This window comes from Apodemus sylvaticus, chromosome 2, assembly GCF_947179515.1.
Source record: "Apodemus sylvaticus chromosome 2, mApoSyl1.1, whole genome shotgun sequence".
NCBI lineage: Eukaryota > Metazoa > Chordata > Mammalia > Rodentia > Muridae > Apodemus > Apodemus sylvaticus.
In genome coordinates, this window is record NC_067473.1 from 164,995,276 (window position 1) to 165,013,918 (window position 18,643).

General features: G+C 38.2%; 1 protein-coding gene and 2 pseudogenes across 5 annotated transcripts in view; 2 read left to right on the top strand and 1 right to left on the bottom strand.

Moving 5' to 3' along the window:
• The window catches only part of LOC127679263 (C-type lectin domain family 2 member G-like), a 470,764-nt gene that overhangs the window by 195,360 nt on the left and 256,761 nt on the right, over window positions 1-18,643 (top strand). The gene's annotated exons all lie outside the window — the stretch shown is intronic.
• On the bottom strand, window positions 2,427-9,502 carry LOC127677218 (C-type lectin domain family 2 member E-like; annotated as a pseudogene).
• LOC127679265 (C-type lectin domain family 2 member F-like) overlaps window positions 10,117-18,643 on the top strand; it is a 75,964-nt pseudogene continuing 67,437 nt past the window's right edge.

An 18,643-nucleotide genomic window follows, 5' to 3' on the forward strand; every position in this document is an offset into this window, starting at 1 on the left:
AGAGGCTCAGATCAAGTGAACACACAAGAAAGGACACTGATGATTTGAATGAAAATGGTTCTCTTGGTCCATGATAGGTGAAACTATTTGGGAAGAATTAAAAGCCATGGCTTGTTGGAGGAGGTGTGGCCTTATTGTAGGAGTTGTCACTGGGGTTGGCTTTCCAAAATCTCACAGCATCTCTAGTTCACCCTCTGTCTTGTGGTTGTTGTCTCAACACATCACCCACTGTCCCGACAGTATACCTGCCTGTGTCCTATCATGCTTCTCATCATGGTGGTCATCGACTCATTATCTGAAGTTTTAAGCAAGTGCCCAGTAAATGGAGCTTTTATAAGTTTTCTTTGTCATTGTCTCTCTTCACAGCAATACAAATATTAACTAAGAATTCTCCAGCTCCCTGAAGGCTGTACATTGTGTCCCAGAGTTCCAGATTTTTTGAACTCCCAAGCTGAGGTGGGCTTTAGTGACACATATGTCTTTGAATCAGTTCTTACATTGTAAGTAACCTCATACCCATATTCCTGTAAGTAACACCAATAAAACATACAAGATTACCATGCTGGACTTTGCTGAGATCTGTGTTTTGGTTTGTCATGGGCCCCCTCTTTGGAGTGAGTAGATTTATTTGTTGTATATGCCCAGGAAAGTCTTTCACACAACAACCACATGCAGTTAAATGATATAAAGTCATTAGTTTCTCTGAGTTTTTGTTAAGAGATTATGTTCTCTGTAACTTATCATCTATATAATCTAACATGGAATCCTACAGTGACTGTCATACATATATGTTTTAAACACTCCTGTGTTTGACATACTATGCTGTTCTCTGAGAATGCAGAAGTGGATCACACACAAAATCTTTCCTATTAGTTTACTTTAAGTAAGATCGACTGCAAAGTAGAAAGGGCTCAATGCTGTAGGAACATTAAGGAACAGAACACTAAGGAAAGTATTTTTCTGAATGAGATATGCTTGTGTTTATCTAGAATGAAAAAACAAAGTAAGCCCAGAGGTGGTGGTACATACCTATCAACTCAGAACTAGTAAGACAGAGGCAGGCTGATCTCTGAGTTCAAGACCAACCTGTCTACAAAGAAAAGCAGGGCTCAAGACAACCAAGAATGCACAGAGAGATCTGATATCAAAAAACCAAAGAAACAACAACAACAAAAAATAAAAATACAGATTCAAATAAACACAGTCTACTACAAGAAAAAACTTAAATTTATTTTACATCATTTCAATATATTTGTGTTTGTGTGTGTGTCTGAATGTTTGCAGTGCAAGCTTGAAGTTTACAGACAACTTGCTGTGGATGGTTTTATGCTTCCAACATATGGATCCAGGTGTTGATATCAGGTTATCAGTCTTAGTAGTGCCTTTACCATCAGAGTTATATTCCTGTCCCTGAACCAATACTTTAATAGAGAGCAAGGCTATGTCCTCTGTGGTGATACACAGCTCTAATCCCAGCTATCTAGGACTTATATAGTAACTTTGTTACAAAATAAAATTTACAAAAAGGAATAGTACTAATATAGTACAGTGTTTGCCAAGCATGCGTGAGAAAGTTTATAGATAAAGTAAGAAGAAAGAGTTAACTGAGGAATTACTTATGACCTGTTATTTCGTCCTTGTTGGGACTCATCAGTACAGTGTAGCACATGATCCAAAAACTTAAAATATTTTTCCTTAAAAGTGTTTGTGTGTGTAAGTGTTTACAAGATTAGAGATCAAATGCTTTGAAGTATGTTCAGTAACCAAATTTATCCTGATCTGAAAAGAACTTAGTAAAGAATAAAATGTATGGAGTTCTCAAAAATGTTAAATTTGTAAAATAAAATGACATGGTTGTGTCATATTCTTAGTCTGTTTCAATTTTAAAAAAACCCAGAAATAAAGTATATAAATGTTTGAAAATGCTATTAAACCACAAAGTATATAGCATCACTTTTAATCCTATTTAGATCTCCTTTCATATTGGTTATTGAAATTTTTAAGAGAATGATGACTACATATACTATAATATATAGAAGCCACAGGCCAATTGTCATCTTTCTTGTGACTATTCAGTCATTTTCATGGGTTCATTCACCCCACATTTTTAGGTCCCCTTAATTTATAGCAAGGACCAACGAAAAAATTCATGCCTCATCATAAAATCAAGCCCACTAATACAGATGTGTTTATAATTTAGTTTTAGGTATCATTACTAGCTCATACCCAAACACCTATTTGATTTAGAATGATCTTTCCAAATTATATGTGGTATATCTATGATCCTCTAGGCAAATTTTCATCTTTGTTGTCAATGTGATTAGTGGTAGATTTTGATAATGGTTTTGGTAGATCAGGAATAGAGGAGCAACTGTAGATAGCAGGTCACAGAGCATCTGTTTCTCACGCATGCTTTGACACATTCTTTATCCTGGATTAGCATTTACTGGGTCCTGTGAGGTGTAGCTTTTGGACTTGCTACAAATCCACTTCCTATGTGTATAGCTCCTGCCACTGCTAATCCCATTGTCACTCAGGAAGCCACATTCTCCTCCTCCTCAGATGAGAACCCTAAAACAAACAAACAAACAAACAAACAAACAAAACAATAGTTACTGCACAAGCCAACAGTGCATTCAAACATCAGTGCTAGTTGCACCGAGAATATTTTACATCCTCAGGATTTGACTTGAACTACACCTTCATTATTCTACAATGTTGAACCATGTAATGTGCACAAGGGAATTGACTTGTGATTGCTACCATCTTCAAAGAAACTGCTGCCATGGGGGGGCCTCACTGAGGGTGATTTTCTGTTCTATTTTGAAGTATTTTACATAAGTTATACAAGTGGGGAAAACCTCAATTTTTAGTAAATTTCTGAAAGGTCTTTCATGATGGTTGCGAATGGGTCTGTGTTTTATCATTCTAGTGAAATGACTCCACTCAAAATGGCTTGCTATGCTCACACACAAACACTGTCTCATGATTTTTGATGAGAAGACTTTAGAGAGGTTCCCAGTGTCCCAGGAGTCTTTGCTTCTGTGAACAGGTGCCGCAGTGCACACAGAGGACCAACAATTCTTACCCCTGCAGTTCTGCACTGGTTTCCTGGGCTTTAGAGTCCTCACTGCCCCTCTATAGTTCTGACACCAGGTATTTATCAGCAAAGAAAAGTTTTCAGTTGGTGATGGAGCAGACAATATCTCCCCCAGATACAATCACCATTTTAAGGGTTTTGAGAGAAATCGAATTAAGTAAATGCCTTGAAAATCATGGAATAAATTGGAGCATATCTGAAGGAGTTAAGTGTGTGATGTTGCAGTGTTCACTGGGAATTGGTTCTGAATGTAAGCATACACCCTGGCTCTGAGCCACACCTGCAGTTTGGAGGTTTATATTTTCTTTCTTCCAAGTATAAGAAGAAATGGCTGTGTCATGGCTTCACATGACACAGCCATTCATCTCTTAAAGATACAACTCCCACATTTCACAGCAAATGAACATAGTATAAGGAAAAGTGTTCTGAAAACGTACAAGTTGTTATACTCCGTGTTGTCTGTCCACACCCAAGGGTGTTCTGCTGAGTCTCTGTGCAGGCCAATCCAGTGGTCAGAAGGCCCCTTGTATCTCTTCAGAAAATGCTGTCATAACACAGGTAAAGCAAATACATGTGTCTTTCAGTTTCACATGACCCTTGAATCTCCACCCTAGAGCCTCCTCTCAGGATGGCAGCATCTCGTAACTGAGGGTCATCAATTTTGGAGCCATAATAACCCTCAGTTTTCAGTGTAAGCATTTTACACCCATAACCCAAACTACATTGATGATCAGCCGTCCCACTGTGACTTGGAAAGTCCTTGGTATACAATGTCCTTGCCTTTTTTAATAGATGCCCCATTCAGTATGCAACATGTGAATGCTTGAAGAAAAGTTTACATGACTACAAGGTATCTCAGGAGATTGTGTCTGTCCTGGAAGGTCTTTCTATGAGTACTTCATGAGAACAGAGCTCTGAATAGTTTAGGGCTCAAGTTAGAGTCAATAACATCAGGAAATGGCACAAACTACTGTTCTCTGCACATACCCCATCTACCTGAATGGGATCCTTCCTCATTCTTTAGCCACAAGTTCTCTATCTCAAGGCAGTACATATTCAACAAAAAGCAACAAATCCATTACTGATCCCCTTTCTTACCAGCTCTTCCAGACTGTCAAACAGAGCTAGATGGGCATCTAGTGCCATGCAGGAGGACCTGCTGAATGTCCAGTTTCCCATGTCTTCAGAAAAATAAAAGCATTTACGTCCAAATCCAATCCAGCCACTTGGGCATGTGGCATAGCAAGGTTCACATCTCTCCGTGACTTTCTTTCTCACTAAAATGCAGACAGTGATATAAAATGTAATAAAGAGACATTTCCATGTCTGATCCCTTTGTCTAACCATTCAAATCTCAGTTGTAAGGTGTGTGTTTGCACTGTAGCTTTCCTAACTGATTACTAGGATACTCCTCACAGTCTGAGGGTTCTCAACCTTCTAGTGGGGCTCTAAGGAAATGTTTTTTCTTTTCTTCTTTGTTTTTGTGTTTCAAGACAGAATCTAGCTATGTCCCACTGCCTGACCTTTATCTCACTTTGGTCTGAACTTATCTGGAGCTTGCAAAAACCATCCTGGCTCTGCTTCCTGAGTGTTGGGACCACCATGACCAAAACCTGAGAGGAACTCATTTCTAGCTCCTTAGGAATGTCTCTGGTTCCTAGAATCATATAATGTTCTTTCTCATAATCCTCCTTCACATTCTCCTTTTCTCTAACAAAAAAGGAAACTCTTCACTTGTCTGGACTTTACTATACAGATACCACCATATAAAACATAGCATGAGCCGGGCAGTGGTGGCACATGCCTTTAATCCCAGTACTTGGGAGGCAGAGGCAGGTGGATTTCTGACTTCAAGGCCAATCTGGTCTATAGATTGAGTTCCAGGACAGTCAAGCTGTCAGAGAAACCTTGTCTTGAAAAACATTTCAGAGGACATCTTAGAAACATAAGACCTTTCCCCCCCCTTCCTTCTCCTTTTTCTTCCTTTAACATATCAGAATGAATGTGCTGCTCTTTCAAGGTTCAAGTGACTCTGAAGAAATAAGTGATCTTTGAAGCAAAATGTTAAATGCTTGAAATGATCTCCCAAATACTTTTAGTGTGGGGGGACTGTGTCATAGTTGTTCCCAGTTCTTATACCTAGTACCAGGAGGCTTCAGTGAAAGAGACAAATGCAGGGGGCAGTGAGTGTGATGTCACTTCTTTTTACCTGACTCTTTTTAGGACTATATAATAGTATATGCTACACTGACTAAGACTTACTGGCAAATGTTTATTCCTTTAAACCCATATATTTGTCATTGGTGCTGTTAAAGATGATTACATGAAACAATTCGGGCCTTGGTGGTTCATACCTTTAATCCCAGCACTTGGGAAGCAGAGGCAGATTGATCTCAGAGTTCAAAGTCAGCCTGATACCGGAGAAACCCTGTCTCCAAAAAGCAAGATACAAAACAATATCATGTAATATTTACTCCAGTTATGGCAGCAAATGTATACAAGATCTTACCACACCATCCAGAGCAGTTTACAACTAAGTGCGTAGGAATCATATATTCTGGAATTTTCCAACCATGGTTCATGGGGGTCCTGTATCTTCCCAATCATATGACTCCTCACTGCCTTCACTTCCCTTTAGATGTAGCATCCTCCTTGAAGTTCCTATTTTGAGAGTTCTTCTCCATATTCTCTGCCTTGGACAGTTCCCCCAGGTGGACATATGTCTCTTGCATCTCTGTCTAGAGCCTGCTGAATGCCATCTCCTTAGGGATGCTGAGCCTGGCCTCCTGTGCACACCATAGCCTGTATCTTCCTTAACTGCATCTTCTTTCTGGAACATGAGTTCCCAGAGAACAGGAACTTCCAGGGTATTTTCTCTAGAGCTCTTCCCACAATGCCTGGCTCACAGTGCTCAGTAAGTATAATTGGCAATGTGAATATGGACAGAATGCCAGAATTTGGAGAATAAGCCACTTACCTAACAAAGCAACAGAAAGAGCAACTACAGCTGCACTGAGGACCACGATCACTCCATAGCAGCAGTAAAGCATAGCAGGAGACGTGGGTGAGCCAATTCTGAGATATTTTTCTTGTAGTTTTGTTTCTGAAAATATAAATATGAGAACATGTGGAACAGTCAGAGGGTGGATGGGCCAGGGAATATGAAATGTAAAAAAAATTAATTAATAAAAAATTATAGAAAAATATAAATTTATACCAGAATCATGTGCAGATTTGACTTTTACTCCCCTAGTTTAAACCCTTTCACAGAAGTCTATAAATGATGTCCTTGGCTCACAGAACACCAGAGGAAAGGGAGACAGACTTTTTGTCATGGAATCTTCCATTTATTGAACTAAAGGCCAATGAAAGAGCAAGAAACAGAAAGAGTTAGGGTCAGAGTGAAGAAGAAACCACAACAAAGTTATCTATAGATTTAGTTCCATAAAAATAGTCTTAATTAGGATTGAGGAAACCATCATACTAACAAAGAGAAAACAATCAATGTGCCAGGAGTGTGGGCTCATGACTGTAGCTACTACTACATGAGTGTCAGGAGTTTGAGACCAATCTTGGCTAAATATGACTAAGAGACCGAGAGAAAGTATATTAGACCCTGTTCTATCTATCTATGAATTTAACTAATTACATACGTCACAAACTCACTCATTTACTCTAACTAACTAACTAACTAACTAACTAACTAACTAACTAACTAACTAACAAAATAGCTACATGTAATTCAAAGTATTATCAGAATAAGAAAATTAAAAGAACACTTCATTAAAATCAGCAAAAGTATGTTCAAAATTTAAGGTAAATCCAAAGTAACAACTCCGAATGCACTAAGAGTTAAAGAAACAGCTTACACTTGATTAAAGGTTTGTACTGGATAATTTTATGCCAACTTTACACAAACTAAAATCATTTGAAAGTAGGGATCCTCAATTAAAACAGTTCCATAAGATTGGGTTGTAGGCAAGGTTGTACTACGTTTTCTTGATTAGTGATTGCTGTGGAAGAACCCAGATCATTGTTGTTGGTGTCATCCCTGGGCTGATTGTCCTGGCTTCTATAAGAAGTAGGCTGAACAAGCCACGAGGAGTAAGTTAGTAAGCAGCACCCCATCAATAGCCTCTGCACCAGCTCCTGCCTCTAGGTTTTTACCCTGTGTATGTTCTTGCCTTCAGTGATGAACAAGGGTATGTAAGTATAAATCCAATAATCCCTTTCATTCCCAAATTACTTTGTTCATGGTATTTCCTCTCAGCAATAGAATCCCTAATTAAGACAGGTACCTATGATATACCAAAACAAAAATCCAACTATAGTCATCATTAATGTTTTCCATGCAGTGACCCAAAACAAGGCAAGTATGTCTATTTACCATTCTAGTGTGACTCAGGGGGGTGCAGGGAGGAGTCCAAGAAAAAGAAATACCAGCCAAGACTCACAAAGGGAGATAAAAGTGTTGATAGTCAGACTACATGGATATATGTACATACACATTTCTAAGAGGTCTATTACAATGGCTCTAAATGTTATGAGTTTACAATGATTGCTGCAGGAAAATGTGTCAATGCACAAACTAATTTTCACTTTTACATACTAGCAGCAGTTGTTGAGTGCAAATAAATGTATGAGTGTAGCTGCTCTCACAGTACTGCCAAACATGCAATTAAATTTCTAACGAAACATGTTCACTACTAATTGTTGGGGGGAGTAGCTTGTGTTCTTAATCTCTGAGCCATTTCTTCAGGCACTACCATTGGATTTTTGAAGCTCTCAGAACATTAGAGATACTTTTTTTGAGAGAGAGAAGGGGGTGGGGAACTTGTAGGAAGGATAAAGATTGTGACCCCACGAGTCCAATGTTTAACTTCTTATTCTTCTTTAGAAACAAGGGTAGAGTGTTCATTGTACTAAATCCTCCTGTTAGTAAAGAAATATACAATGTCTTTTGGATTCTGTTTCCATAGAAAATCCTCAACCATTTTTCTTTCTAGTTCTATATTAAACAAAGTTTTCCATATTGGCTTTCTTTTTCAATAAGGTAATATGCAACGTTTTCCTTAAATATCCCCCCCAAAATCCACTTGTGTGTTTCACTTATGAAAGTTATTCAACTTGCACGTGTGGCTTTTATTGGTTCCTTTTCCCTCCTCTTCCTCTCTTCCTCCACCTCCTCCTCTTCCTCCTTATCATCTTCCTCCTCCTCCCCTCCTACTTTTCCTCCTCTTCTTTCTCCTCCTCCTCCCCCTCCATCTTCTTCTTTTTCTTCTTTTATCTAAACTTTAAGTGTTTATTATGGAAAATATCAAGCATAACAAAAGACAGTATGACAAATTCTCAACTTGGACTAACTTCTCTCGCAGAACTATGGGTGTGTATGTGTATCTACACAGGAAATAAAAATGTCCCAGTTATGGGAAAATTTGGTTCAATTGAAAAACATCTACTTTCCTCTTTATCTTGAGTTTTTGGTGAGTATGAAGAATTTTTTGCAGGAAACTCAGTATTTTTTTCATTAAAACAAACAAGCAGAAAAAAATTTAAGAAATGGAAAATGGTAGAAAGAAATAAAATATAAAAGAATGAAATAGACAGTTTCAAGATACAGAAGACTGTATACTGAGTTTTCAAATACTGAATACTACAATAGAAATTCCACAGCATTGTCCATTTCCATAACTTACCACAAAGCATACATGCCAGATTTTCTGGTAGGGGGTTCAGACTCCCTGGGCACTTCACCTCCTTCTTTGTTTTGAGGTAGATCTGCAAAGCACAAGCTCCAGGACCACAGGTAAATTCTTTAGCTGTGCCCTTTGAGAGCTTTCCTGTTAAGAGTTTTCATCAGTCTGGTATATAAAGAGCATGTTCTACAGTAACTTCCTCCAATTTACCATAATGCCTCTAGCAAGGTAAACACACACACACACACACACACACACACACACACACCAAAAGAGGCTAAAGAAACAAATGATCATTCAACAAACCAAACCCAAACCACAAAACCAAACAACCATCTAGCCAAACAAACAAACAAACAAACAAACAAACCAAAACCAAACCAAACAATTCCTATGGCTCAGGTTCTTATAGTGAATTCATTATTCATTTCTCTTGCCCAGAAATACTTGAATTTTCAATACTCTCATTGAGTAACTGATAAAACTGATGCCTCCAAGCTTCTCCACTTCTACAGAGACTCACTATGACAGGTTAACAAGCAGCACACTCAGCTCCTCTTAAGGTCTCTGTTGAAACTCCCCTCTATCCCTTTAGCTTGATTAAAATTGCATTAAAATACATACCCATTTCTCCCTCCTGCAGGCAGTCTGCAGCAGTGAAGTCTGTCTTCAGTATGCCCATGGAAGCCTTTTCAATCTCCAACATTCATCTAGGAGCTGAGAGGAAGAGTTGAGACTCAACTGAATTCCGGAAATTTGAAATGAAACTGTGGAAGGGAGGAGGTTATATACTGTTTGTGCTTCCTAATAAGCACTTTACAGGCTCAGTCCAGATGGGTGACTCATTAATGACTTCTCCTCAGTCCTGAACACGTGAACTGCCAGCACTTGGTTTACTGTTTGTTGGAGATACAGAATCACAAGTTAGGAGATTGGGACATAAAAGTAAGTAGACTTTAAACACAATAAATGAAACTGAAAAATGTCTGCGAAAATTCCTTACTTATCACTGATTTTAAGGAAGAATATTGATTTGATTAAAGATGCTGTTATTAATTGGAGGAACTATTTATTTTGAAACAGGGTCTCACTTGTAGTTCTGGCTATCCTCAATCTCACTTTGTAGATCAAGATAAACTCAAATTCTTGGAGAATAGCTTGCCTCAGCTCATAAATGCTAGCATTAAAAATTCCAGTCACCACACTCAGTCCATATGTTCTAATTTTGGAACATTTTTACTCTCAGAATCTGTAGATTTGGCCATTCTTACAATCGTCAGTAATTACCATGTTGGTTAGAAGACCGAGGGTACTGCTGAAATGCAGATGAAGGGGAACGCACAGCAACAGAGCCATTACCTGTCCAGGAACCTGTGCCAGGAGCAAGTGGCTCCATCCTTGGGGGGGGGGCACTGCACAAAGAGTGCAGACACTGATAAGTTTGAGAGATTATGATTTACAGTAAGTAAATTCGAAAGCTACAACAGTCATGTTGAACTATGTACGACTGATAAGAGAGGAATAAGCATACAGTGAATATCGTGGAGTGCAATATATGCAGTGTAGTGATAAAGTGTACTGTGTTATAGTTCCCTGATGGAGTGGGCAAGGATGATAGAGAGCAGAGTCCAGGTGTATCCACAGTGTAATGATGTGGCTTGTGCACTTTGCTTTGGTTACTTTTTAGACAGAGAGCAGGAAGACATCTCTATAGAGACCACAAAGCATTTGCTATACTGGCCTCAAAAGACCAGCATACAAATTTTCAGGAATGATATCTTACACATAATGCAGTAAGTGTATTATGTGTATTGTATTGTAATTCAGTGTTAAGACTTTGACATAACTATTAATGTTAAGCATAACCAAACCATGCTATAGTAAATGTATTCATTTACATGTACACAGAAAGGCATGTACAAAATTCCTTTATTTCTAAAACCCTACCTTTACTAACAGTCAATCCAGTAGCCTAGATGTTCATTAATAGCATCTGTTAGAAACACATTATTCTGTATTCATGTGGTATGCATACTAGATATCACTGAATAAGAACCCATTCATGGTAGGGAACAGCCTGGATGACATCAAAGTCCCAACAAGTAGTGATATGTTATGAAATACATGGTAAACAGCCTCATTTTTATGAACTTCACAACCATGCCTCCTCTGACAACCTTTGGTCAGCTCCCCACAACTCTGTACATAAACACCATTTAGATAAGGTTTTGACCTCCACTGTCCCTGATTGTCTCCTCCTATCTCAGCCTAATGGTTGATACAAGCTGTAAAGGTTGAAATATCAGATCATAAGCACATAAGATATTACAGAAAGGCAAACAAGAAAGGAGACCATGGATTAAGGAGCAAAATGGCAATTTTCTGAGTCAGGTATGCTTGCATCTGAGGCCCTTATATAATAAAATATTTTTGCATCAAAGTATTATAAAGACTGGCTTACCTAATATTAACTAGAAGCTTCAGCACATGTTCCCTGTTATTTCTGACTTCCTTCTCCCATCCTGACCATTGGCAAGCATTTCAGCTTTCCTGGGCCCTGAGAACAATGACTTAATTTCAGCTGAGAAGCACTTACAGAAGAGAGTATGTCATCTCTTATCATCCACCAAAGGCTGGACTGTCAGATACAAAGAAAAGCACCCAGGTTCTATAGGACCACCTTGGATTGCAAAGGACAGGCTGCTTTGGAGCAGTCTGGAATACTGGTTGAAAGCAGGGGCTCAAGCTGGTTGACAATGTTGGAGACCTGAGAAACATGTTTGTGTAATTTTGCCAATTCTTTCCTGAAAGAACCTGAAGAGACAGGAAGTGGTAATTATTATGAGGAATATGAAAATCAGTCTTCCAAGGATATGTACGAACCAGGGGTCCAAGAGAGACCAAAAATGAGAGTTCTGCAAAAGAGTTGGCCTCTGGCTTTCTTAAGGTTTTGCCAGGTCGTGGATGTATTTAAATGTTTCTTCCACTTGACTGGACTGATCTGCATCAGCTTTTCAGGTCCAGGGCCTGCTGGTTCTGCAAGATCACCTGGGGCTGGTGTTTTGAAAGCAGTTTTAGAGCAGTTTGCTGGCCCCAGTTGATTTCTGTATGGTGTGGGTCAGCTGAGTGAAATCTGCTGGGACAGATATAGGCTAGGGACAGAAGGTAAAGTTAACAAACTTAGAGGAAAATCTTTATTTCAGGTGGACACTTGAAACTCCCAGGCTTGTGGTTATGGTAGTTGGCTGTGTATATAGAAGGAGTTCCAATACCAGTGGAAGGAAACAGCCCATCCTCAGTGATAGGTAGTAGGAGGGAAATCTTAAGCTGTTGATCGATGGGAGTCCTAATTTAAAGTCAACTTTGATTCTCTGACAAATCAGAACTCCCTGAAGCTCACATGATTTTTTTTTAATGTTTTTTAAAAAAAGAGGATAAAGTTTTAGATATATTAGCATGATCATTGTAACCTGCATTGCAATCCTCACTGTAGAAAAAGTAGCTGTCTGTAAACAGTTGGAATAGCCTCCCATCTGCAAGCCATGGTGGAAGCTTGGAGGACCCAAACAAAGGGATAGTTCAAGGTTAAAAGCATAAATAAATATGTATACTTACTTATCTTTCCAGTATCTCTATTTTTGTTTGTTTCTATCTATATATTGTCAATCTAAAATATATTCTCTCTATAAATATCTATAAACATCTATCTTTATCACCTATATCTATCTATCTATCTATCTATCTATCTATCTATCTATCTATCTATCTATCTATCTATCTACCTATCTTTCTATCTTTCTATCATCTATCTATAGCTATTTAGAAAACAACCAAAGGAAAAATTTAAAACTTGGGTCTGTGGCAATAATAGTAGCCAGTGCATCCCCAAGGCTTTATTAGTAACTTACTAGAACTCCATTGATTAAAATGACTACTTCTATTTCTTCAGGGGTTATGGGATTCTTTAGATGGTTTATCTGATCTTGTTTTAACTTTAATTTGATATCTGTCTAGAAAATTGTCCATTTCATTCAGATTTTCCAGTTTTGTTGAATATAGGCATTTTTAGTAAGATTTGATGATTCTTTTGAGTTTCTTCAGTTTCTGTTGTTATATCTCCATTTTCATTTCTGTTTTTGTTAATTTGGATACTATCTCTGTGCCCTCTGGTTAGTCTGGCTAAAAGTATATCTATGTTGTTGAATTTCTCAAAGAACCAGCTCCTGGTTTTGTTGATTATTTGTCTAGTTCTTTTTGTTTCTACTTGGTTGATTTTAGACCTGAGTTTGATCATTTCCTGCCATGGGTGTATTTGCTTCTTTTGTTCTAGAGGTTTCAGGTGCACTGTCAAGCTGCTATTGTAAGCTCTCTCCATTTACCTTTTGGAGGCACTTAGAGCTATCAGTTTTCTTCTTAGCACTGCTTTCATTGTGTCCTGTAAGTTTTGGTATGATGTGTCTTCATTTTCATTAAATTCTAAAAAGTCTTTAATTTCTTTCTTTATTTCTTCCTTGTCCAAGTTATCATTGCATACAGTTTCCATGTGTATGTGGGCTTTCTGTTGTTTTTGTTGCTTTTGAAAACCAGTCTTAATCTGTAGTGATCTGATAGGATTCATGGGATTATTTCAATCTTCTTATATCTGTTGAGGTCTATTTTGTGACTGATTGATTATGTGGTCAATTTTGGAGATGGTACCATGAGGTGCTGAGATGAAGATATATTCTTTTGATTTAGGATGGAATGTTTTATAGATATCTGTTAAATCCTTTTGGGTCATAACTTCTGTTAGTTTCACTGTGTCTCTGTTTAATTTCTGTTTCCATGATCCATTGATGAGAATGGGGTGTTGAATTCTCCCACTATTATTGTGTGAGTTCCCATGTGTGCTTTGAGCTTTAGTAAAGTTTCTTTTATGAATGTTGGTAGCCTTGCATTTGGAACATAGATGTTCGGAATTGAGTGTTCTTCTTTGTAGACTTTTCCTCTGATGAGTATAAAGTGTCTTTCCTTATCCTTTTTGATAACTTCTGGTTGAAAGTCGATTTTATTCAATATTAGAATGGCTACACCAGCTTGTTTCTGGGACCATTTGCTTGGAAAATTGTTTTCCAGCCCTTTATTTAAGTTAGTCTTTGTCTTTGACACTGAGGTGTGTTTCCTGTATGCAGCAAAATGCTGGGTCCTGTTTACCTACCGAGTCTGTTAGTCTATGTCTTTTTATTAGGGAATTGTGTCCGTTGATGTTAAGAGATCTTAAGAAATAGTGATTGTTGCTTCCTTTTATTTTTGATGTTATTTTTATGTTTGTGTGGCTATCTTCTTTTGTGTTTCTTGAAAGATTACTTTCTTATTTTTTCTAGGGTGTAGTTTCCTTCCTTGTGTTGTTGTTTTCCACTTATTATCCTCTGCATGGCTGGATTTGTGCAAAGATATTATGTAAATTTGGTTTTGTCATGGAATATCTTGGTTTCTCCCTCTATGTTAATTGAGAGTTTTGCTGGGTATAGCAGCCTGGACTGGTGTTAGTGTTCTCTTTGGGTCTGTATGAGATCTGCCCAGGATCTTCCAGCTTTCATTGTCTCTGGTGAGAAGTCTGGTGTAATTCTGATAGGTTTGCCCTTATATGTTACGTGACCTTTTTCCCTTACTGATTTTGATATTCTTTCTTTGTTTTGTGTATTTGATGTTTTGACTATTACATGATGGGAGGAATTTCTTTTCTGGTCCAATCTGTTTATAGTTCTGTAGGCTTCTGTGTGTTTATGGGCATCTCTTTCTTTAGGTTAGGGAACTTTTCTTCTATAACTTTGTTGAAGATATTTACTGTCCCTTTAAATCGGGAATCTTCACTCTATTCTATACACATTATCTTTTGGTTTGGCTTTCTCATTGTGTCCTGGATTTCCTGGATGTTTTGGGTTGAGAATTTTTTGCATTTTGTGTTTTCTTTGACTGTTGTGTCTGTTTTCTATGGTTATTTTCTGCACCTGAGATTCTCTCTTCTATCTCTTGTATTCTGTTGATGATGTTTGCATCTGTGGCTCCTGATCTTTTTCCTAGGTGTTCTATCTCCATGGTTGTCTCCCTTTGTGATTTATTTATTGCTTCTATTTCCATTTTTAGATCCTGGATGGATTTGTTCAATTCCTTCACCTGTTTTGTTGTGTTTTCCTGTAATTCTTTAAGAGATGTTTATGTTTTCTCTTTAAAGACTTCTAACTGTTTACCTGTGTTCTCCTGTATTTCTTTAAGGAACTTATTTATATTATTCTTAATGTCCTCTATCATCATCATGAGATGTGATTTTAAATCAGAGTCTTGTTTTGATCGTGTGTTGGGTTATCCACGGCTCGCTGTGGTGGGAGAACTGGGTTCTGATGATGCCAAGTAGTTTTGAATTCTGTTGCTTATGTTCATGCCTTGTCTCTCACCATCTTATCTCTTGTTTTACCTGGTCTTGCTGTCTCTAAATGTGGCTTCCCCCCTTCCCTGCCCCCTCAAAGCCTTTGTGTCAGTACTCCCTGACAGACCAGTTCTATCCAGGAGGAATTTGGGTATGGAGAACTGTGGCACAGGGTTAGCTCTGGGGTGCAGACAGAAATAAGAAAGTTTCTGTCCCCATTTTTTCCTTGGTTCCTGTGTCCTGATATCTCTGAGAGAGTCTCTCTTGGGCCCGGAATTTGAACAGAAGTTGTGGTCTTACCTGTGCTCACAGGTTTGTTGGCACTCGTGGGAGACCAGCTCTCTCTTGGCGGTAATTAGGTATGTAGCAATGTCAGGATCAGCTCCAGGCAAAGTCAGAAACCAGAAGGCTCCTGTCCCAGGCTGCCAATACTTTTCTATTTCTGTGAAGGGACATCATGATGAAAGCAATTTGTTGTGTGATATATATATATATATATATATATATATATATATATATATATATATATATCATGGCACCCAAGTAGTACCAGTTAATTTCTAGTAATATGTTCTCCCTGCCACCAGGGTCTCCATGAGGCAGCTACTCATCTTGCTGTTTTCTTGTGGTGGATCTGGCTCCTGCTCACAAACTTAGCCATTCCCACCCTGTGGTTAGCTGTCACAAATCCCAGTAACCCAGTAAAATCAAAACTTTAAAGGCTTGTAATTTATCATTCAGATTTATATCAGTAAATTCTCAACCCACAAAACTCACACAAAATGAACTCAGAGCCAATTGACATTGATATAAACTGCCTACCTAGGTAAGACAAATTGTCTTGTAATTATCCATCATTTTAGCATATTCATAATTACCTGTGGCTATTTAAAGCCACATATCCTGAATTGTATTTCCTTTCCTTTTTTCTGTGTTTCCCTATCTCTCTTGTCTCTAAAACTCTCAGTCTGCCTTCTTTATCCACTGCCCAATTAGGTGCCTGCCCTCACCTGCATAAATACAGCTATCTACATTTCCACCTTTTTGTTCACAGCAATTTATCAAGGAAAACATTTAATTGGGACTTATGATCCCAGAGATTTAGTTCATGATCAGTATGCATCATGGAAAGCCTGGCAGCTTGCTGGCAGCCATGGTGCAGGAAAAATTGTCTTACATCCTGATCTACAAATTGGAGGCACATAAAGAACTTACTGGGAATGATGTAGATTTTTGAAATCTTAAAATCATGCCCAGAGAAATATCTCTTCCAAATAAGGCCACATTTAATCCTTCCTAAATAGTTCTAACAACTAGAGACCAATCATTCAAATATATGGGGGCCATTCTTATACAAACCACCACATTAATATTCCTTTTGTTTTGTCACCTTTGTTGTCAAAATTCTTCAGATTCATGTGGTCCCATTTGTCTATCTAACATCATGGATATTTCTATCTTTTCTTATTGGGATTTGATAATTATTATGATTTGTATATGCTTAGCCCAGTGAGTGGCATTATTAGGAGTCGTGGCCTTGTGGAGTAGGTGTGTCATTTTGGGTGTGGGCTTTAGACCCTTGTCCTAGCTTCCTAGAAGCCAGTATTCTGCTAGCAGCTTTCAGATGAAGATGTAGATCTCTCAGCTCCTCTTGTACCATGCCTGCCTGGATGCTGCCATGTTCCTGATAATAATGGACTAAATGCCTGAATCTGTAAGCCAGCCCAATTAAATATTGTACTTATAAGAGTTACCTTGGTAATGGTATCTGTTCACAGCAGTGAAAACCTAACTAAGACAATAATTTTAGGTTTTGTGTTTAGCTATTGCTTTACTTAATGTTTTCTTGCTATGAAGAGACACAATGACCACAGCAACTCTTACAAAGGGAAACATTTAACTGGGACTGGATTATGGTTTCAGAGGTTTAGATCATTATCTTCATGGTAAGAAGCATGGCAGCATGCAGGTCAACAGGGTGCTGGAGATGAAGCTGAGAGATCTACATTCTGATCTGCAGGCAGCAGGAAGAGACTGTGTTCCACACTGGGTGTAGCTTGAGCATATGAGACCTGCCTCTATGGTGACACACTTCCTCAAATAAAGCCACATCTCCTAAAAATGCCAATCTATGGAGGCCATTCCTATTCAAACCACTGTGGCTATTTAATCTGTTGTGAGTTAATTTTTCTTTATATAATAATATAATATGAGAATCACACTTCATTCTTTGTGTGGGGATTTTCAGTTTTCTAAATGTTATTCATTGAAGGGACTATTTTTTCCCATTTGTATCAGTTGTCAAGATAATTTGAATATACACATGACAATTTCTTCATATTCTTGGTTCTGTGCTATTCCCTTCAGTCTATTTGTTTCTATGCCAGTACCACAGTTTTAATTATAATATATTACTAACAACAACATGTTTTCAAATCATGCAGCATGTGTCTTCCAACTTTCTTTTTAATGTTTAAAATCTTCTTGCTTCCAGTCGCCACCTCTGGATCAGAAGCAGCCTAGGCCACTCTCCCCATCCCCAAGCAGTACAGAGGGCCAGCAGTGCATCTGGAGGCCGGCCACTGTGAGGCACCTTGCTTGGGTGAGTCCTGCACTGACAACAAGACCAACTAACACCAATGAGATCTAGATGGCAAAAGGCAAACACAGGAACGTTACTAACAGAAATCAAGGCAATATGGCATCATCTGAACCCAATTCTCCTTTAATAGCAAGTCCTGGATATCCCAACACACCAGAAAAGCAAGATTTGGATGTAAAATCACTGGTCGTGATGCTGTTACAAGAACACATGAAGGACATAAATAAATCTCTTAAAGAAATTCAGGAGAAAAATGATCAAAAGCTAGAAGCCCATACAAGGGAAACACAAAAATCATTTAAAGAAATTCAGCAGAATATGGGTCAAACGATAGTAGCCAATAAGGAGGAAATGCAAAAATCAGTTAAAAAAGTACAGGAGAAATTTGATCAACAGGCAGAAGTCATGAAAGAAGAAACACAAAAATCTCTCAAAGAATTACAGGAAAACACAAACAAGCAAGTGAAGGAACTGAGCAAAAACATCCAGGATCTAAAAATAGAAGTAGAAACAACTAAGAAATTGCAAAGGGAGGCAACTTTGGAGATAGAAAACCTTGGGAAGAAATCAGGGACCATAGATGCAAATATCAACAACAGAATACAAGAGATAGAAGAAAGAATCTCAGATGCCGAAGATACCATAGAAACCATGGACTCAACGGTCAAAGAAAATGCAAAATGCAAAAAGCTTGTAACCCAAAACATCCAGGACATCCAGGACACATTGAGAAGGCCAAATCTAAGAATTATAGGCATAGATGAGAGCAAAGATTTACAACTTAAAGGGCCAGCAAATATCTTCAATAAAATTATGGAAGAAAACTTCTCTAATCTAAA